The sequence below is a fragment of the Nicotiana tabacum genome, chromosome 6 (genome assembly GCF_000715075.1).
Source record: "Nicotiana tabacum cultivar K326 chromosome 6, ASM71507v2, whole genome shotgun sequence".
In the NCBI taxonomy this organism is placed as follows: domain Eukaryota; kingdom Viridiplantae; phylum Streptophyta; class Magnoliopsida; order Solanales; family Solanaceae; genus Nicotiana; species Nicotiana tabacum.
In genome coordinates this window covers 96,073,105-96,092,865 of record NC_134085.1, presented here as the reverse complement: position 1 = coordinate 96,092,865, position 19,761 = coordinate 96,073,105, and the positions used below count along the sequence as shown (strand labels likewise).

General features: G+C 38.1%; 1 protein-coding gene across 1 annotated transcript in view; it reads left to right on the top strand.

The window, feature by feature from the left end:
• LOC142181649 (uncharacterized) overlaps positions 1-5,195 on the top strand; it is a 32,360-nt gene extending 27,165 nt beyond the window's left edge. Inside the window, exon 3 of the transcript XR_012710508.1 lies at positions 4,933-5,195. The gene's annotated coding sequence lies outside the window, so the exon portion shown is untranslated. The remainder of the gene's footprint in view (positions 1-4,932) is intronic.
• Positions 5,196-19,761: the final 14,566 nt, after the last annotated feature.

Genomic DNA, 19,761 nt, shown 5'->3' with positions numbered 1-19,761 from the left:
AAAGTGAGTTAATGGAGCATTATGAGTAAGACGTGATACATGGATGACAATGGTAGATAAAAAATAACAATATTATAGAGTCTATATTTAAGTGAAGGAAATGACGAGACGTGACAGGCCTTGAGACAACAAGGGATTATAGACCATAATTTTATATCCTCATTTCGAGAAATAAGTTCATGACTCCAACGCGACTACCAGAAAGGAGAGATAATCCCCAGAGTAATAGAAATTAGTATGGGCTGTTGAACAAGATAAACTAAACATGAATTAGGGGCTAAGTGATTTGATAATAGTCAGCATCATAAGAATTTCATATTGTGTTCCAGTGATAATAGAATGGACAACAAAAGAAGATTCATGAGGAATTCAGAGAATGGTCATTTAGGAAGACGCTTCCCTAAACCAAGCAATGTGAGAAAAGTTAAGCTTAAGGGACTGTAGGTGCCAGTTACACTAGGTGTCTCCCTCGTGAGTAAGGAAATTTGTTATCCTTGGTATAGAACGATTACCGCAAGGAGAGTGAGGGTCATCGATGATGTGAAAAAATGCCAAAGATGAAGAGGTAAAACATTTTTACGTAAATCATCGTAGCACTAAATGTTAGTAATCCCTTAAATGGGGGGAATATAGAGTGATGTGGAATTAAGTCAGAATTAAGTGATTCTAGTAACTATGGAGTGGTAAAGACGAAATGCGATAAAAATAAGAAAAGGATGAAATATCACCTATTCAAAGCCTACAAATATGTTACGATTCCAGAACATTATGCAAACACGACGTCAAGAAGAGGAAGTAAGGGTTCCTACCCAACATATTAATGATAAATAAGGAGCTAGTATGCAAGACATAAGTTAAGACAAAGGAAATAACCCAAGAAAGATTACGCGGAATATTGATATGAGAATGGGTCAACGAGTAGTTAGTAGTTGATTCAGGAAGAGCCTAGTTATGGCTAGACAAGAGGATACAGACAAATCAACAGATCGTGCAAGGTAAACATAGGGAACCCCAACGTGGGGAATTCAGTCTGGCAGATATGACATTGTAATACTTGAGGTATATTAAAATAAGAGTTGGGAAAGTTAAAGATACCGTATGAGTGTTACAGAAATAAAAGACAGTTCCACTAGGAAGACAGTCAAAACTTCAGTTTAGAAGCAACCGTAGTGTAGTGAAAGACAAGCTGAGAAAGTAAGGAAGAAGGCTTCAACCTAAGCTCAGTGACCCAAATAGGGAATATTCTTATAATAATAGTCTCACAACAACATTGTACAATAACAGGCTTCAAGCTAAGCTCAGCTACTGAACGAGAAGAAGAATCAAAAGTAATATTCGAGATCATATGAAGTTTCACAAAAACTCTAGCATGTGCGGGAACTAAGATAAGCTAAATATGCGCGCAATAAGGGGGCAAAAAGACCAGGAAAAGTAATTGCTTACATTTAAAGAAAGCTAAGAAGGAACAAAAAGAATTATTCGATTAATGACCCATAGTACGTTATGAACGCACTTAAGAGTTCGGAGTTTTATATATGCAGCATATATGCTGACATTCATACAGACGTAGAAGACTCCGGTATAAGTTAAAAGAAAGAATTGAGCCTAGGGCATAGACAAAGGATTGAACTGTTAAAAGATTGAATCATGGATATTCCATAGCGACAATGAAGGGCAAAAGTAATAACTAATACCATGAGCCGCAGATCGGAAGATAGCTTAAGCCTACATAAAGGTTGATCAGAGGAAAGAGGAAACTAAAGGGTTACATCAAGTAAGTAAATTAGGAATTGATTATTGGACCTAGAAAATTATGTACATCGTGATTGAGAACATTGCATAATCACTCTTAATATCAGAGGTGCAAGAGAGATGGTACAGTAGCCATATTTTATAATAGCTCTACGATAAACCAGTTAGAAGAGTACCAGCCTTATAAGAAGTCAGTGTGAACCACTCACCGAATCATGTAAAGAGGTGCAAGTATTATAATAAAAGTTCAAGTTGTGGATATGAATTATACCTATGTAGAAGGGAGGTCGTGGAAGATATAGAAGGTGTGATGCAAGACATTAAGGTAAGTAATGTAAAGGTGAACAACATACGAGATACTCAAAATGCAGAAGGTTATGAATAGTCCATACTTCGGATAAAAGGCTAGAAGCGTGGGGATTCAGTATCCAAGAATGATAGTGGCATCATCAGTAGCATATCTTCCGGCCTATGGTTTCTACATACCGAGAGATCTAGCCAAGAGAGTAAAGAAGAGATAGAGACGATGTGATGTCTCGCTTGATTTTCCAAAATCACATAAGGAAATCAATGGCGCAAGCAAGTTGAAGGAAGGTTGCGAGTAGTATAAATGAATATGTGTAGGTCGCAAGCTAAAGTATGGTAAAGCGACAAGGTTTTAGGAAGAGAGGAGTAAGGATAAGAAAGGGTGAGTGAGAAGGTGATGAGAATGGATAAAGTCCTTAGGATTAAGACCATGAAAACAAAAGAGCTGATGGTTTCTCTAAGTTATACAAAGCTCAGTATAGCCTGAATGAACTCAAATGAGTCTAAGTCTAATGGCATTTAGAAGAGATGGAATGCTGCCCTGATAGTATAATGATGGTGTAAATGTGATAGATAACAGATGACGTTTGGGCCTTCAATTGAATAATGATTTGAAGAGGATTTTATGAATTGTACGAGATTAAAATACCTATGTAAGTGAATCGCATTGGGATGCTATAAAATACGGTTATTGAAGTACAATATCACCGCAAAGTGGGTCGGGAAAATCACTTCAAACATTCATCGATGCAATATAAGCCCTAGTGGCAAGGTATTACATAAAATGTTTTAAGTTATCAGTGGTACATTGTAGATCAATATTGATGTGAATAACAATGGATGGAGTGACAAAGTATGGGATAAGCAACGAAAGTAACCTGGAGTTTGGTAGTAGACCTCAGTTACGATTAATCGAAGTAAGAGTAATGGTATAACATGACCTGCCTAGATGCACTAAGGTCACACGAATGGATAACCAGGTCTATGAAATAAGGTATAGCAATATTCGTAAGTTCAACAAAGTATCGAGCAAAGAACTTCAGTACACCTATAAATGCCCAAAGAGATAGCTTTTCAAGCTCTGTATATGCTTACAAAGTGATGCCTAGAGATTGGCCAAAAACTGGAGGAAAAAGGGGAGAAGAGTCGCATAGGCGCAGATATAAGGAAAAAGTTGTACAGGCTACATGACAAAAAGTAGCAAGAGTTAAGAGGTTAGAAGAATTCTGACCACAGATCGTGGTGTGAGAAAGAGGCCTAAAGGGGGGAATGCCTGGCCTTTGAATTTATTCAAAGAACAATTGTCTTAATGGAAAGAAGAGTATTAAAGCATTCGTAAGAGCTACGGGTTATGAGGACAATAAATACATTAGTTAAAAAAAGGATGAATATTCCAAAGGGGGAAATGATTTAACACCCGATATTTTTGTACGTAAAAGTATGTCATAAGAAAATTGATGAATGCTTGAAAATGAGTTACTACATCCCGTATTTTTTTGTACGTTTAAGTTTTGTCGTAAGTTAATCGACGTAAGTTCATGAATGAGATTATAAGCATTATGTTATTTCAAACAAGTGATGAGTAAATTCATAAAGGTGAGAGGGTAAGAAAATCGAAAAAAAAAATTCATCGAAGTTTGACATTTTGAGATAAAATACGGCCCCTGCTAAAATATCTGGTATTTATGGACTAGTACCATATAAGATACCACATGGCCATGATAGTAAGGTATATAAGGTATGTTAAAAGTGAGTATTATTTTAAGTAATTTGAGATAATTCTTAATTATGTGTGTAATTGGATGATTATTGGTTAACGAGAGATTAATTAGTTAAATAATAAATTAATGAATAATTAAAATTTTGGATAAGGCTTATTAAACCCTCCCAAACGTGGAAGCCCAAGAATATTGATTTAAGTGACTCTTTAGTCACATTGCTAGATGGAATTTTAAGAGATTTGGGTGTCTAAGGTAAGCTTTATTCATATCTCATTAATACAATTTTGAATTATGTAATAGCAACGTGACGTGCAATTCTAAGGTAGTATGGTACAATCTTTCTCAAGAATATCATACGAATTTTTCCTACTTCGATCCACCGTTACATGTTTTTTGCAAAAGACGTGTGTTAGAAGGATTACCAAGAGAATCGACTCAGGTATGTTAAAGATATCCCTTCTTTCCTTTTGGCATGATCCATACGATACAAACAAAACGAGCAAATGCACAAGTTTCCTAAATGACTCTATTCATAGAAATGCTAGAGATGCCTATGTTCTTGATTCCCCATGTATCCTATTATTCTATCATATGTTCATGGGTCTCAGAAAATACGTAAGTTGATAAAGTTTACTTCATGATATTAATCACAGGCATAATGGCCTTATGATGTTTTGAGAGATTTTATTAACGTACTTCTCATGCATTGCATTCATTTATACATGTAGATTGACCCATGACCAGATGGTGTTATATATGCGTATATATATATATATATATATATATATATATATATATATATATATAGGGATCTCGGGGGAAATTTTATGGTGATATATATGCACCACCATCTGATCAGGTGGTATGCGTTGATGATTTCGCCCACAGAGGCCGAGATGATATGATGGGATGCCCTCAGAGGCTTGATGATGTTATGAACACATGTACCTATGCACGACATGACATTCATACACATATGCATGACACTATAAGTATTCCATAATTTACAGAGTTATCCAGACTTACATGTTGAGTCTTTTACTCCATGTTTCTCTCATGTCTATTATTTACTAATTTTCATTCCTTACATACTCTGTACATTATTTGTACTAACGTCCCTTTTTCCTGGGGACACTGCGTTTCATACCTGCAGGTCCTAATAGACAGGTTGAGAGTCTTCCAAATAGGCTACCAGCTCAGCAGAAGGGGTTGGTGTGCTCCATATGCTTCGGAGTTGCTACTTTGGTAAGTATGATTAGTGCATGTATTCATTGGTAAGGCAGGGCCCTATCCCGACCTTAATGATATTATGTATTTTTAGAGGCTTGTGATAGATGTTATGTATACAGATTCTTGTATGGCCTTTTCGGCCTATGTTTTGAGTATATAAAGGATCATGCCGGCCTTATTGCCCCATACGTCATATGTATAAGTCAATATATCAGGTTGGGTCATTTTATGTCGAGTGTTCTCTCATGTTTTATTCTTGTTACCTCATATGGCCCTTATGGCCCATTTACACATGTTGATGTAATGAGAAAGATACATTACGTTGGTACTCAGTTGAGTAGGGGTACCGGGTGTCCGTCACAACCCATCGGTTTGGGTCGTGACACTAAATTGTCAGCACTTGAAGTACGAGCATTAGAGACCGGGTGGATTGCTTCAGAGTCTTGAGATTCTGGAGTTGAAATGGGAGCATATCACCATGGATTTTGTAGTTGGGCTCCCACGGACTTCAAGGAAGTTTGATGCTATTTGGGTGGTTATGGATCGGTTGACCAATTCTGTGCATTTCATTCTAGTTAGGACTACTTGTTCTTTGGAGCGGTTGGCTGAGATATACATCCACAAGATTGTTCGCCTTCACGCTGCGCCGATGTCCATCATTTCAGATCAAGGCATGCAGTTTACATTGTAGTTTTTGGGAGTAGTGCATCGAGAGTTAGGCACACATGTTGATTTGAGCACATCATTCCACCCTTAGATGGACGGACAGTCTTAGTGCACTATTCAAATATTGGAGGATATGCTACACGCTTGTGTCATTGACTTCATAGGGTTCTTTGGATCAGTTTCGTCCGCTTGCAGAGTTTGCCTACAACAATTGCTACCATGCATTAAGATGGCTCCGTATGAGGCTTTGTGTGGGGGACAATTTCGGTCTCCGGTGGGTTGATTTGAGCCGAGTAAGGCTAGTCTATTAGGTACTGACTTGGTTTGGGATGCTTTGGACAGGTTCAGTTGATTCAGGATCAACATTGCACGATGCAGTCTTGACAGGAAGAGTTACGCCGATCGGAAGGTTTGTGATGTTGCTTACATGGTGGGGGGAGAAGGTACTACTTAGAGTTTTACCCATGAAGGGTATTATGAGGCTCGAGAAGAAGGGCAAGTTGAGCCCTCGGTATATTGGGCCTTTTGAGGTGCTTGAGAGGACTAGCACGGTTTAGTTGTCGGCGATCCGTCTAATGTTTAGGACATTATCACGGTTTAGTTGGATGGTGATTTGACTTATCCTGTGGAGTCGGTGACCATTTTGGATCGACAGTTTCAAAAATTAAGGTCAAAGAACATAGCATCAGTGAAGGTGCAGTGGAAAGGTCAGCCAATTGAGGAGGCTACTTGGGAGACCGAGCGAGAGATGCAAAGTGGATGTCCACGCCTATTTGAGACCCCAGGTATGTCTCTAGACCTGTTCGAGGACGAACGTCTGTTTAAGAGGGGGAGGATGTAGTGACCCAACCGGTAGTTTTGAGTGTTATAGCCTCGTTCCCCCATTTACTGCATATTCTATGCTTAATTGTTGATATGTGACTTGTCGGGGTAGTTGATTGGGTTCCGGGGATGTTTCGGAGTGAATCGGGACACTTGGTTTCAAGGTTGGAAGCTTAAGTTGAAAGAGTTGACCAGATGTTGACTTATGTGTAAATGACTCTGGAATGGAGTTTTGATGGTTATGATAGCTCTGTATGGTGATTTTGGACTTAGTAGTTTGTCCGTATAGCTACTTGGAGGTCCATGGGTGATTTTTGCTTGAATTGGCGGAAGCTGGAAAAATGAAAGTTTGGAGAGTTGACAGGTTTAACCGAGAGTTGACTTTGTGGTTACCGTGCTTGGATTTTGGTTCTAAAAGTTTAAATAGGTCATTTGTGTCATTTATGACTTGTGTGCAAAATTTTAGGTCAATCGGACTTGGTTTGATAGGTTTCGGCATCTAATGTAGAGGTTAGAAGTTCATAAGTTCATTAGGCTTGAATTGGGGTGCGATTCATATTTTTTATGTTGTTTGATGTGATTTGAGGCCTCGACTAAGTTCCTATGATATTTTATAACTTGTTGGTATGTCCGGTTGAGGTCCCGGGGGCCTCGAGTATGATTCAGATCATGTTCGGCACATTTTGGAACTTGGAGGAGTGTTATTTTTGCTGGTGCTGGCTTCTTTGTACGCGTTCGGGAGAGAGGTCTCGCATTCGCCTGCGATCACGTACGTTAGTGAGGCAGTGAATCGCGAATGTGTGGGTTAAGTCGCGTTTGCGTAGAGGAAAAGAGAAGGTTGGGGGTTCACGTATAATTGTTCATCGTGAATGCATGAAGTCGTTCACGATTGCATAGTTCTGGGATGTTGTGAGTCGCGTTCGCGTTGGAGATTCCGTGTTCACGTAAGAGGAATTCTTGGAAGCTTATTTTTGTGCTTTGCGATCGCGATTGAGGACTTCTAGGCAGATTATATAATATCAAAAACAAGGGTTTGAGCCATGTTGCATAATTTAGTTTTGGGAGCTCGGATTAAGGCGATTCTTGGAGAGATTTCCAAGAGAGTCATTGGAGTAAGTGATTCTAACTCGGTTTTGGGAAAACATTGGGTTGAAAAAATTGGGGAAAAATTGTAAAAACCTCATAGTTTTTAATTTGAGTATTTGAAGGTCGTGTTATGATCGGATTTGAGTAATTGTTGTATGGTTGGACTCGTGGTTGAATGAGTGTTTGGATTTTTGTCAATTTTGACGGATTCTGAGGCGTGGGCCCAGGGTTGACTTTTTGAGTTGACTTTTTGTCCTTTGAATAAGAACTTAATATTTTCATATGGAATTGATTTATATAGCTAGTTTGATTGTATCGAATTGTTTGTGGCTAGATTCGAGGCATTTGGGGGCCAATTCGCGAGGCAAGGGCTTGTTAGAGTAGAGATTTGCACGGTCTAAAGTATGTAACACTTCTAAACTTGGTTCTTACGGTACGAATCCCTGAATTACGTGTTATGTGGTCTATGTTGAGGTGACACACATGCTAAGTAACGGGCGTGTGGGTGTGCATAGTAGAAATTGTGACTCGGTCGATTCTGTGGAACTGTGTAGCTATATATCCATGTGTTAAAGAGATTAAGTTGTGATTCATGTTAGAAATCATGTTTAGGCTATATACTAGTACTATTAGGACCCTTAGAGGCCGTATTGCTGTTAAATTACTTTCTTAATTTGCAATTATGTAACACATCTATTATTCACATATCATATCCCAATCTTTGTTTCCATTTATTAATACTTCATATCATCATTATTTGGGCTGATTTTCATTACATTATGAGCCCGAGAGACTGGAGAGATTGATGATTTAGTGAGGCCGAGGGCCTGATGGTGAGGATATTTATGGGATTGGGCTACACGTCGTAGCAGCCTTTATTGATTCATGCCATGATTGGTTTATTATCGCGCTTGGGCGGGATCTGCCCCTCCAGAGTATGACTTATCAGCAGTGAGTGTAGGTACCTACTTAGTGTGAGTGCGAGTGAGAGTGCCGAGCACGTGTGCCGAAAGTGAGTGTCGAGCGATTAGGAGGATTGAGTGACTGTGAGGATTGAGTGACTGGGTGAACTGAGTGCATTGATGCTCCGAGAGTATGCATATGATTTTTATCAATGTGTTGCATTATAGTTAGCATGTATACCTGACATGTAGAGATAGAGATGGATTGTTTCTAATTACATCCACACTTGGCATATTTTTTCTGTTTAAGATTAAACTGTTGAACTTGAAAGCATGTCTATATTTTTATATTGTACTGAGTGACATCCAAATTTTGGGGAGTTGTCTAATGAGTCACGGTATTTTTCGTATCCGCTATTTTAAAAGATTTTACTCTTAAGCTTAATTTATTATGTTTTCAAATTTAAAAATGTGTGGTTTATTTTGAATGTCGGGTTGTTTAGTATTACAATAAGCGCATTACGACATGTGAGATTTGGGTCGTGACAGTGATTCTACTCTTACATGCTTTATTTGATGTTGTTAGCACTTGTTCTACCTCTTTCTTGTTATTTTGCTCTTATATGCTTTAGTTGTAGTTATTGCCTTTCTTATTGTCTTATTACCTCTAAATTGTTGAATCACTTTTAGTTGAAGTTGTTATTTCGTGGAATATCATCTTGTTGAGTTATTGGTGTTGAAATTGTAATAGCCGTTATCACATTGTCGCGAAGTTGTTAATTGTTAAGATACCTTTCCTTGTTGAGCATTCTCATTCATTTTTGTTATTGTTGAAATTCATGTACACCTTTTGGTATTTGTTGTGGAAATAGTGGTGTTGTTGACTTTTTACAAGTTGTGGTATATGGGCACTTGTAGTGCAAATTGTGGTTGTTTTGTGATATTGATATGCATGTGAGAGTATAAGGCTAGGGGTTAATATGCATGAGGTGAGATAAGGTGGGCTTGATATGCATGTTTCTAGTTGGGGAACTACTTGAAGCCACGCGGTGAGTTAAGGTGGTCTAAAACGCGTGTAGCTATTATGGGAAAAATGATTTTGAAAACTAAATGTAAGGCTCACACGGTGATATAAATAAATATTGTAATTAAAATTGTGAAATGTTAGTACGAGGCGGTACCTCAGTTGTGATTTTCATTGTACATTCCATGTTGGAACAAGTTGTTGAACAGTCATTGTTCTTCCTTCAATCATTCATCTGAATTTTGACTATGTTTGGTTATTCGTTGTTATCTTGGTGTTGGAACGATTGTGTTTTCTTGAGTAAGTCATGTATTCTACGTGATTTGTTGTGTTGTTTTAACATGAAGATATGTGTCTCCATTATAACTTGGTGAATTGACTATGAAAATGAATTTAATTGTGTGGAGTGACTATATCATAAATTGTTGAGTTGTTGGTAACATAATGGTTTAAATAAAAGAATTATTAACATGTTTAGTCTATGTGCCTCTCAAGATAGAACTCATTATCTCACTCGGTGCCTTATTATTCTAAATGGTTATCGCACTTTCAATAATTGGGTTCTCAAATTAAACCCATCAACCTGGTAGATGTCTACCTTACTTAAAGTTGTTATCATGTTGTTCCTTACCAAATTCTATATTTAATTTGTTAATATAACATATGGTTTGCTTCGTTTAAAAATGATGCTTTTACTCAATTTTATGATTACTAAACTAAACCCATCTTACACTCTATTTCGTGCAAATTGTATGTTATATTGCTTTACTTGATTACTAAAATAAACTCACTATTTTATTTGACACCTTACTTTATTCAAGATTGTTATTATATTTTATGGTGTTTAAATATATCTTTCGGACATCTAAATTTATATTTATCATGGTTGCAAAGTACACGGTAGCACATGAGCTTTGTTGTGCGAGGGAGATTGTTATTGTGGGCACGAGATGCCACATGTGTATGATTTGAAAATTATGGTCCATGACTCGTGGTTTACGAGGTGTGGTTCCTCGGGATAATTCTTGTTGTAAGTCCATGCGTTGGGAGCGATTTGACTATTTGAGTTGTCATTAGTTTTTCCTTATTTAAGTTCATTTATATCTCATCGGTGTTTTGATCATGTTATTTCTTTTTTACTCGTTTACTACTTGTTGTCATTTATGCTTTTATTATTTTTATGTTGGTTGTAAATCAATAATTTTTCCGTTGTTGGTCTTGCATTGATGTCCTATCCATTGTTAGCTTATGTATATCTTTAAAAGATTTCTTTGTGTGTAGTAGGTGTCTTGACCTGGCCTTGTCACTACTTAACCAAGGTTAGACTTTAAACTTACTAGTTACCATTGTGTTGTGCTCATGCTACACTTCTGCACATTGTTGTGCAGATCTAGGTATTCTGATTGTGTTGTTGAGAGTTGTGTCTGCGCGGTGGGATACTTCGAGGTCTACCTGCTTGACGTTCGTAGGCCTTGGAGTCACCATATTACTTCGTTATGCTACTGCTAAATTGTAATTCAACACAGTATTTATTTTTAGAAATTCTAGTGTGTTTTAGTAGTACTTATGACCCTGTGCTATTGGTTTTGGGAAATGTATAACTATTGTCCGTTTGCGGCTATGTATGTCATTTAATGGTTTATGATAAATGATTGAATCAGGATGTATTAGGCTTACCTAGTCTTAGAGACTAGTTATCATCACGACATCCTAAGGTGGGAAGTTGGGGTCGTGACAAGTTGGTATTTGAGCTCTATGTTCATAGGTGCTACGAGGCATAACCAAGTTTAATAGAATCTTGCGGATTGGTACAAAGACATCTGTACTTATCACTGAGAGGCTACAAAACTATTAGGAACCACTCTTTTCATTCCTTATCGTGCAACATTAATTCAACTTGAATCATATATCTTATATCCCTTTACATCCACTCATATATCTTATATCCCTTGAAGCCATAGATGCTCGATCATTGTCTCGAGGTATTGTCCAGACTAAGGATGTAGACGTATTGGTAGATCTTTAGTTGTTCAAGTGTGGAATGCAACTGGTTCGTGTATCTGATTGGTGTTGTACGAGCTTATGAAGGTTGGTAATATGGATCATCAAAAGTTATGCTCTATGACTCCGCGCCAAGTGGGGGAGTCTACTATCGATAATCTGATTGCATGGGCAAGTGTCATATCAGTCTTGGGTCTGAGGTATATATGCAGTGTTAAGGGTTTCCCCGAAATTGTGCATGACTAAGATCTGAGATTTTGATGGGATAGTGCTGGAACTTGTGGTACATCTATATTATTGCTAATTTTACATTCTAGTATCAAGAGGTTAACCATACATCTTCAAATTCATAGAAGGTCTCTTTAGATGGATATCTCGGTTGAAACATTGATGGATGCTCAAAGGGAAATATAATGATTAATGGGCTTTCGGACGATGTGGTTCATGCTAGGGTCTTCCGCAGCGAGCTTTGACTTAGGATCATTGTGTACCAACAAGGGAAAGTGTTTACCTGAGGACAAGTCGAGGAGGATTCGAAGAAATAGGTCAGCTCGTTGGTGTTGAGTCAGCATAGCAACAAAGGTAACTAGTTCTTCTAGTGTGGTAATGCTTCACCAGCGTTCTATGACAATACTCTTGGTTTGACAGCCTACGTGACTTGGTTGAGTTGGGGAAGTTCACTTCTGATGGCATGGTGGTGTGCAACCTGGCATTGAAGAGTTCTTGATAGTGTCAACCACAACTCGAGCTAGATGTCTACTACCAGCATAAGGAACGTGTTGCGTGTTATCATTTTCGCCTGGATGGGGTCACGAGTTCTAGACAACATGGACGATTTTAGATGTTTAGAAGAATGCTAGAATCATTTGATACAACCTAAGAAGGGTGCGCACTCCAGAAGGCGCACTCTGTTTCGACTTGCAGATGTTTGACTAGTATTACAGTACTGGTTGATCGACTACTGATGTCTATATTTTTCTTTGTGGCATGAAAGAATTATAGAAGTACTTCTCATGGACTGGCTATATGTGAGGAATGTGTCAGTTATTTGAGTAGCGTAGTTGTGATCGAATATGAAGATTCTAGTATTCTAAGGATTTGAAGACTAAGAGGGTTCCTGAGGCATATTATTACATTGTTTTGAAAAGTGAAGGTACGCTAAGAGGTTGCCACTTGATGGTATGTAATATAGATATGTTATTGTAATTTTTTTTAAGGATATCTACGAACTTTAGAAGGATCCAAAATTGATTTGGAGGCTATTAGTAGGTCTAATAAGGATGCACGTTCTAAATCGGGTAAGATTTATCTACTAAACACATTTATTGTGGAAGGGTACGTTATCAGATAGGGTGGATCACATTCGTGTTCTAATATGTTGTTGATATCCAATTTTTTCCTATATATTTTTTATATGCATAAATACCTTTGAAATAGCATATATATGCATATATAAGCATGCACAAGGTTTTTTATAATTTTTCCATAATTTTAAGGATTTAAATTGATTTATTTCCTTCCCTTTTATTCATAAAATCCCAATAATTATTTCCCAAAATATTGTTATGCTTATTTATTCATTTAATTTCTATATTTATGCCAAAATATGGTTAATATATTTTTTATGCATTTTTATAATTGCATTTGGTATTTTTTTAAGCTAGATTGCATATAATTGCAATGTTAGCCCATTTAATGTATAATTACATTTTATATGCATAAAATTTGTCCCTATATTTTTAAAATGATAATTACATATTTTAAATCATTTTGGTATAGAAAATTATTTTTTCCAGAATTCGTTTATTACTTATTATAAATTAAATAGGAAAAAGTGGCTATTTAAATTATAGCCGGATTTGGCATTTTAATTGCAGCCCAAATTGGACCCAACCCCAACCCAATTTCTTATTAAAATACCTGACCCAGACCCTATATGCGCTTACCCAAACCCGGAACCCATCTACCCGATCAAATCCTGGTCGTTGATCTTCTAGATCAACAGTCCACATCCATTTTTTCCTTTTTGAATCCTAATACCCCCTAACCCTAGCCATTCTTTACGACCCGCCGCCTATGAATCCTCTCGTCTCCTCTCTTCTCTCAACCTAACCCTAAATCCTTTTCAACTGCCTCCCTTCTCCGGTCTTCTCCGGCGACCACTCTTCAACCCTAAGCCTCCAATGGCTCCTCCATTGCCTTGATCATCCTCTTTTAGGCCTTCAAGGGCCTTGAGACATGCTGACTTGTATCTAGGGTTGTTGTTTTGGCTGTTCATGGCTTCTCCAGTGTGATTTTGGGCAAATCTTTGAAGTTTTAAGCAGGTACTTCCATCTCTATTTAGGTTTCTTTTGAAACCCTAATTTTCGTTTGTATCTCTTAGATCTAGACCATTTTAAACGATTCGAGTCTGTTCCTTCTATGTTTTACACTGTTCTCGAACCTATTTTGAAAAATCGTCGACTTCAGGCTGTTTTTACTTTCTTTAAAGTTAGGGTTTCTAGGAGCTTCTTCTACACTTGTTTAAATCGATTTTTCTTTATGTTTAAACCTCTATCCTTTGCATATCTCGACCGATTCTGTATTTCTACTCCTTTTTCAACTCGTCTATGTGAAAACCCTAGTTCTTGGTCTTAACCCTGGGTTCTGAGTCTATATTTGATGATTTGTTCGTTTAATCAATATGCTTCCTTGTTTCTCACGAATCCCTGAGTTTTCTATGATTTTACCCTACTATGCTCATTAGGGTTTCTAATTTTTGCTTCTTCCGTCACTACTGTTCATTCTGTTAAACTCCTCTAATCAGTACTATGTTCTAGGCAAATCCCTGATTTTGTGTAATTTTTACCCTACTGTGCTATTGAGGTTTCTGATTTTTGCCTCTTCTAGCCTATTGTGTGTTTATTCCATTTGTTCATAGAAATTTATGGTAATTCCCCCCTAAATCAGTACTATTGTCCATCGGAATACTTGATTCCCTGTGATTAATATCCTTCTAATCTCTTGTAATATTCACTACTAATTTTCAGCCTCTAAGTTATTTTCCTTGCATTATTTTATGGTTGACTATGCTGTCAACCAACTCTTTTGTTATTTCCTTAATTTAGATATTATGTACTTAGCCTTAATTACATGTTCTATACTTGCACTATGCTGAAACTATTTCCATGTGTGTTATATTTCAGTCTTATGTGATCTCTTTCCTTATTTGTCCTTACCGTTTGAAATTAACTCCCTTAATTAAGGGAGTACTTCTACTAATTTTATACTAATTGATACCTAGTTCCATAATTGCTGCTTGATTTTGATTCTTACCTTACTATTCTACCTAGTTTCAAACTATATATATGCTCTCTCATTAACACATACCGACAGGAACTCTTTGTTCAAAACTATCTCTTATACTTAACAATTTCTGCTCTCTCTCCTGTGCTACTTGCTACTGCTTTAAGATAGCTGGCTGCAAGCCAAGGCTAACCATTTGTGTTCTCTTGTTATTTCATTCTGCTCACTGTCCTCTTTACTGGTATGTCCTAGTTTCAATTCAAAGTTCCAACAACAATATGATTCTCTTATTGTTTCAATTCATCTTGTTTCTAATTTGCTTCTATTTGTGATTTTGTTGTGAAACTTGTAGTTGAGGGTTACATTACTAGCATGTCATCATGTCTTCCCCTCCCTTGAGATCAATATATTTCCACTTCTGTTTGTTTCTGAGCATGTCTACACCAATCATCTCTGACTTGTTATATGTACCATCATGAATTCCCCAAATCCCTACCCCCTGCTTGTGAGTCTGTTCTTTATGTCTGATTTTGTGACTATGTCGAGTTAGCTGCTTCTGGGCATGACTATAGTAATTCTCAGGTCTTTGCTTAATTATGTGTCCTATGTATTCCCAAACCCCATTTACCCCTGTTTGTGATTACCAAACCTGCCTTGATGTTGTGACTCCTGGTTATGTATGAACTTGTCCTAAGGTGTTTGGACTTTGTTAACTACTCCTTATATTTTTTTCAAACAGTCTCTGTTGCTTTACTAAATTACTTTCAAAAAGACTTTTGTTTTAATACAGTTATTTACTAAAACTTTTCAACTTGTGTAAATCACTTTCTCTCTACTCTTACTCAATAAGTTCTGCCCCTTCCAGTATATGTACTACCTTGGGATCCTCTTGAGAACCCTTTGAACTCTGGCATACTCTGAATCATAATTGAAATTCTGCCTTTCAATCTAATTTAGTCTAAATAAGTCAACTTGATCACGCCTAGTTTATTTCTGAATTGGTTTTATTAAGTATTAAGTATTTACTGAAACAAGTTCTTTCAAACTGCCTCAATCTCATTAGATATCTTGACTATAGATATTAAAGGAATCCATTTCAAAACCTTCTTTGTTTCTGTACTAATATAGACATTAGTACTCCACGTATAGGCAAGCCCTTAGGGCGTTTTCAAAATTGCATCTCTGAAATTGTTTCTATTGCTTAATGTTTTCTGATTCCTAACAGGCTTTAAAAATTCATAGGCAACTGCTAGGGTTATAACTTCTGAGTCTAAAAGAGGTTATTTGTCTTCTGCATATTCACCTAGATATCCTGCTTTAGGACATTGTCTAATAAAAGACCTTAACTATGCTTGAGTCGTGCTGCTTATGTGTTTGTTTGAGGAGGAAACTCTGAGCCTCTAATTGCTACCTTTATGTGTTGAAAGTCCTAAATGTTTTTTTATTGTCGCCTTAGAATTTTTGCCTTTTAAAACCTTAGGGGTACGTCTAGAACCAACTATACGCAGATGTCATAACTCCCTCCAAGACCATTAAGAAGGGACGGGTAGCAGCACACAACAGAAATAGTTGACGAAACTCTCTTTGCATGACCAATAAGGGCATGGGAAGGGTAGACATGTGATATGATGACTACGCGCTAACATCACATGTAGCCCCTCATTGAGGAGTGTTTACCGGACATTGTGTAGGGTGATCCTATAGGATAACCAACCTAGGATCCATCTTTACCAAATCCTTTCTTTATTTAAACCTTTGTTTTACAATTTGTCTAAATCTTATTACTTGAGTTATCTAACGTGCTTTACTTGAAACCTATTTGATTCAAATGTTTACTTGTAATGGTCTAATTTGTGAATATATGTTCGGGCAGGACCCACAGTTGCGGACCAAGAGGGGTGCCTAACACCTTCCCCTCGAGGTTACTTCGAGCCCTTACTCTAATCTCTGGTAATGCACACCAACCCAAGAGTTAATTGCTCTAGGTGCCCTAACGCACCATAATCCGTTAGGTGGTGACTCATAGAATACCCAATTCCCAAAAGGAGATGAGTCATTACACCCCGTGAATGTCGAAACCCGGACTTCCCCATCAAAAGAGAGGAAAAAAGGGGGCACGACATCATGGCGACTCTACTGGGGATATATTTAGGCTCTTACCATAACAAATTTGTCTTTTACAAATTAGTCCAAATATGTTTATCTCGTACCCTTCTCCCTTATTTGAATTTAACTGTCTATTTTTCAAGCATTTATGATTTCTTTATTACCCCGAAACTGACTTGTCTCTTTATTTCCTTTTTCATGTAACTGTCTTTCAATTATTTAAATACTGTATTTATTTTCCTACGTGAAAATACTTGACTACATGTTATGAATTGCTACATAAATTATGCTCCGCATCATATTCCACTTGTGCGTCTCAAATCCTATGGCAACGCTTTAATGAGTGGTTGTGCTCTTAAATTCGGAAAGGCTTATTTGCGGTAAAACCAGTCGATCAGCGGTGCGGTCGATGGTTCTGTGCCTTCCCCCTCAAGTTGTCCACTTAAGGATATCAGTCTAAAACCCCATAAAAACCTTACTCTGTTTAAATTGTGCATGCATCATGGTCAAACCTAGTCGGATCAGTTATGTTTTTCACATAATAATCCTTTAAGATAAGCCTTATCCAAAGTCCATCAGGTTTTCTATAATCCCAATGGACGCAACCACGGTTTGTGCATTAATTTGGAGAACTAAATGTCGATATGTTGATCATAAATGTATAAAATAGTCGAGTCCGGTGGGGGTAAGGTCTCACCCTTTTATTTTGCAGAAAATGAGGTACGAGGTCCCCAGATTCGGTATGGTTAGCAACATCCCACCATTACTGCTAGATTGGTGGGAGGGCCTTTCCTCAAGTGACAAGAAGCATGTGAAAAAGTACCTGGGTAACTTGCCTTACTTGCTAGATATTTAACCAAACAACAAATTGATCGAGGTTGCTAACTTGTTCTGGGATAGTGAAAGAGCTGTATTCCGTTTTGGTGACATAGAGATGACACCGCCTCTAGAGGAAATAGGAGGACTTGCGGGGTTGACTTGGGACAGTATCGACCTTTTGGTACTAGAAAACCGTATGGGCAGGGGATTTTTGAAAATGATAGGGCTAAAAATGAATGTAGACCTAGTGTGCTTGGAGGATTCCTACATACCTTTTGAATATCTGTACGAGAGGTATGGCCATAGCAAGTCTTTCCGCACTTACCATGATGAGATCGCCCACACTTTTTTGTTCATTGTGTGCTTTCTAGGCCTGATAGTGTTCCTAATGAAAAAGGGAAGAATCCACACTAGGTTGGCCATGGTCGCCAAGACTCTAATGGAAGGGATTAATGGGCGGACATATACCATAGTCCCCATGATCATAGCTGACATCTACAGGGCCCTGGAGCGCTATCAAAGAGGGGTCAAGCATTTCGAGGGTTGTAATTTATTGCTGTAGTTATGGTTGTTGGAGCATCTCCAAAAGGTTCACTATCGTCAAGAATTTCTACGAAGGGCTTGGAACGACCACATTGCCTTCCATCACCCTAAGAAGATGACCTACATTCCAGACAAATTTGCTCAGCCAGAAAGTGCCAGCGAATGGGTAGAGTTCTTCAACAATCTGACCGAGGGACAGGTGCAGTGGATGGTTGAATGGTTCTCAATAGACGAGTTTATTATCAGGTCCAGGGATGCTCAGCACTTGGTGTTGATCGAGTTGAGAGGGATATATCCATATGTCCTTATATGAGTTATGAGGCAAGCATGCAGAAAATAGGTTGTACCAAGGGTCGTCAAGATGAGTAATTTTAGGGCAGATTTCCAAGATAACGACGTCCCTTACAAGTGCCAAGCTCAGCACATGTGGCACTGCAAAATCATTGTGGAAAAATGCACTATTGAGCTAGACAGATATCATGCGGGGTGCGAGCCTCTCTATCCGGCATGGTTGGAGGACAATCTGAAAGGGATGGTGACACTAGGGACTGGTTGAAGGAACAGAATCATAGATAAGGAAGCTGAAGCCCAAGTCAAATACAACAGGCTACGCAAGCGGGTCCACGACTCTGAGAATGAGCATCGGGAAATACATGAGAGGAATGTGAGGTTGATCGAGGAATGGAAAGAGATGGTAATCACTTCCAATATAAAATTGGAATATCTAGAGCGAGGAATAGTTGAGCTGGAGGGCAAATTCATAAAGAGGATTGAAAATTACCAGAATGCTAAGGGAGCTGAGGGAGGACATCTGGCCAGAACCTACTTGCTATTGGGACTGCGAGCTGGGAGATCTGTATGATGGAGTTCGGATGATCGAATCTGAGGAAGGTCTTTTTGGGACCAAATAGATTACTTGCTGGGAGATCTGTATGATGGAGTTCGGATTTTACTTGCTTTTCCTAAAATGTAATAAGGCAAAGTGCCAAATCAATATGCAACTCCACCGCAAAATATCAATCCATTGCCAATACCAACTCCACCACAACATCATCATCAACCAATTTCGTACCCACCAACCACTACTTACCATACTCCCCAAGATACACAACCACTCATTCCTGATTCACAAAACTCCACCATTGACCATTATTATACCCAAGTCCTTGGGACCCATCAAAGTAACCCCATATACGTGGAAACTATACCACATTCTACCCAAAAAATCTCCTGTGCACCGGAACCCTCCGAGAAAGACCTGCTCATTAAGAACATGGCCGAAGAACTCAAGAAGTTAACAAGCCGAGTTCAAGGTGTTGAGGGCTATAGAGGAATAGAAGGTTTGAACTATGAAGATCTGTGCATACAGCCGGATGTGGAATTGCCAGAGAGGTACAAACCTCCCAAGTTCGAAATGTTTGATGGTACAGGTGATCCCAAGGTTCACCTAAGGACCTACTATGACAAGCTTGTTGGGGTTGGAAAAGATGAAAAGATT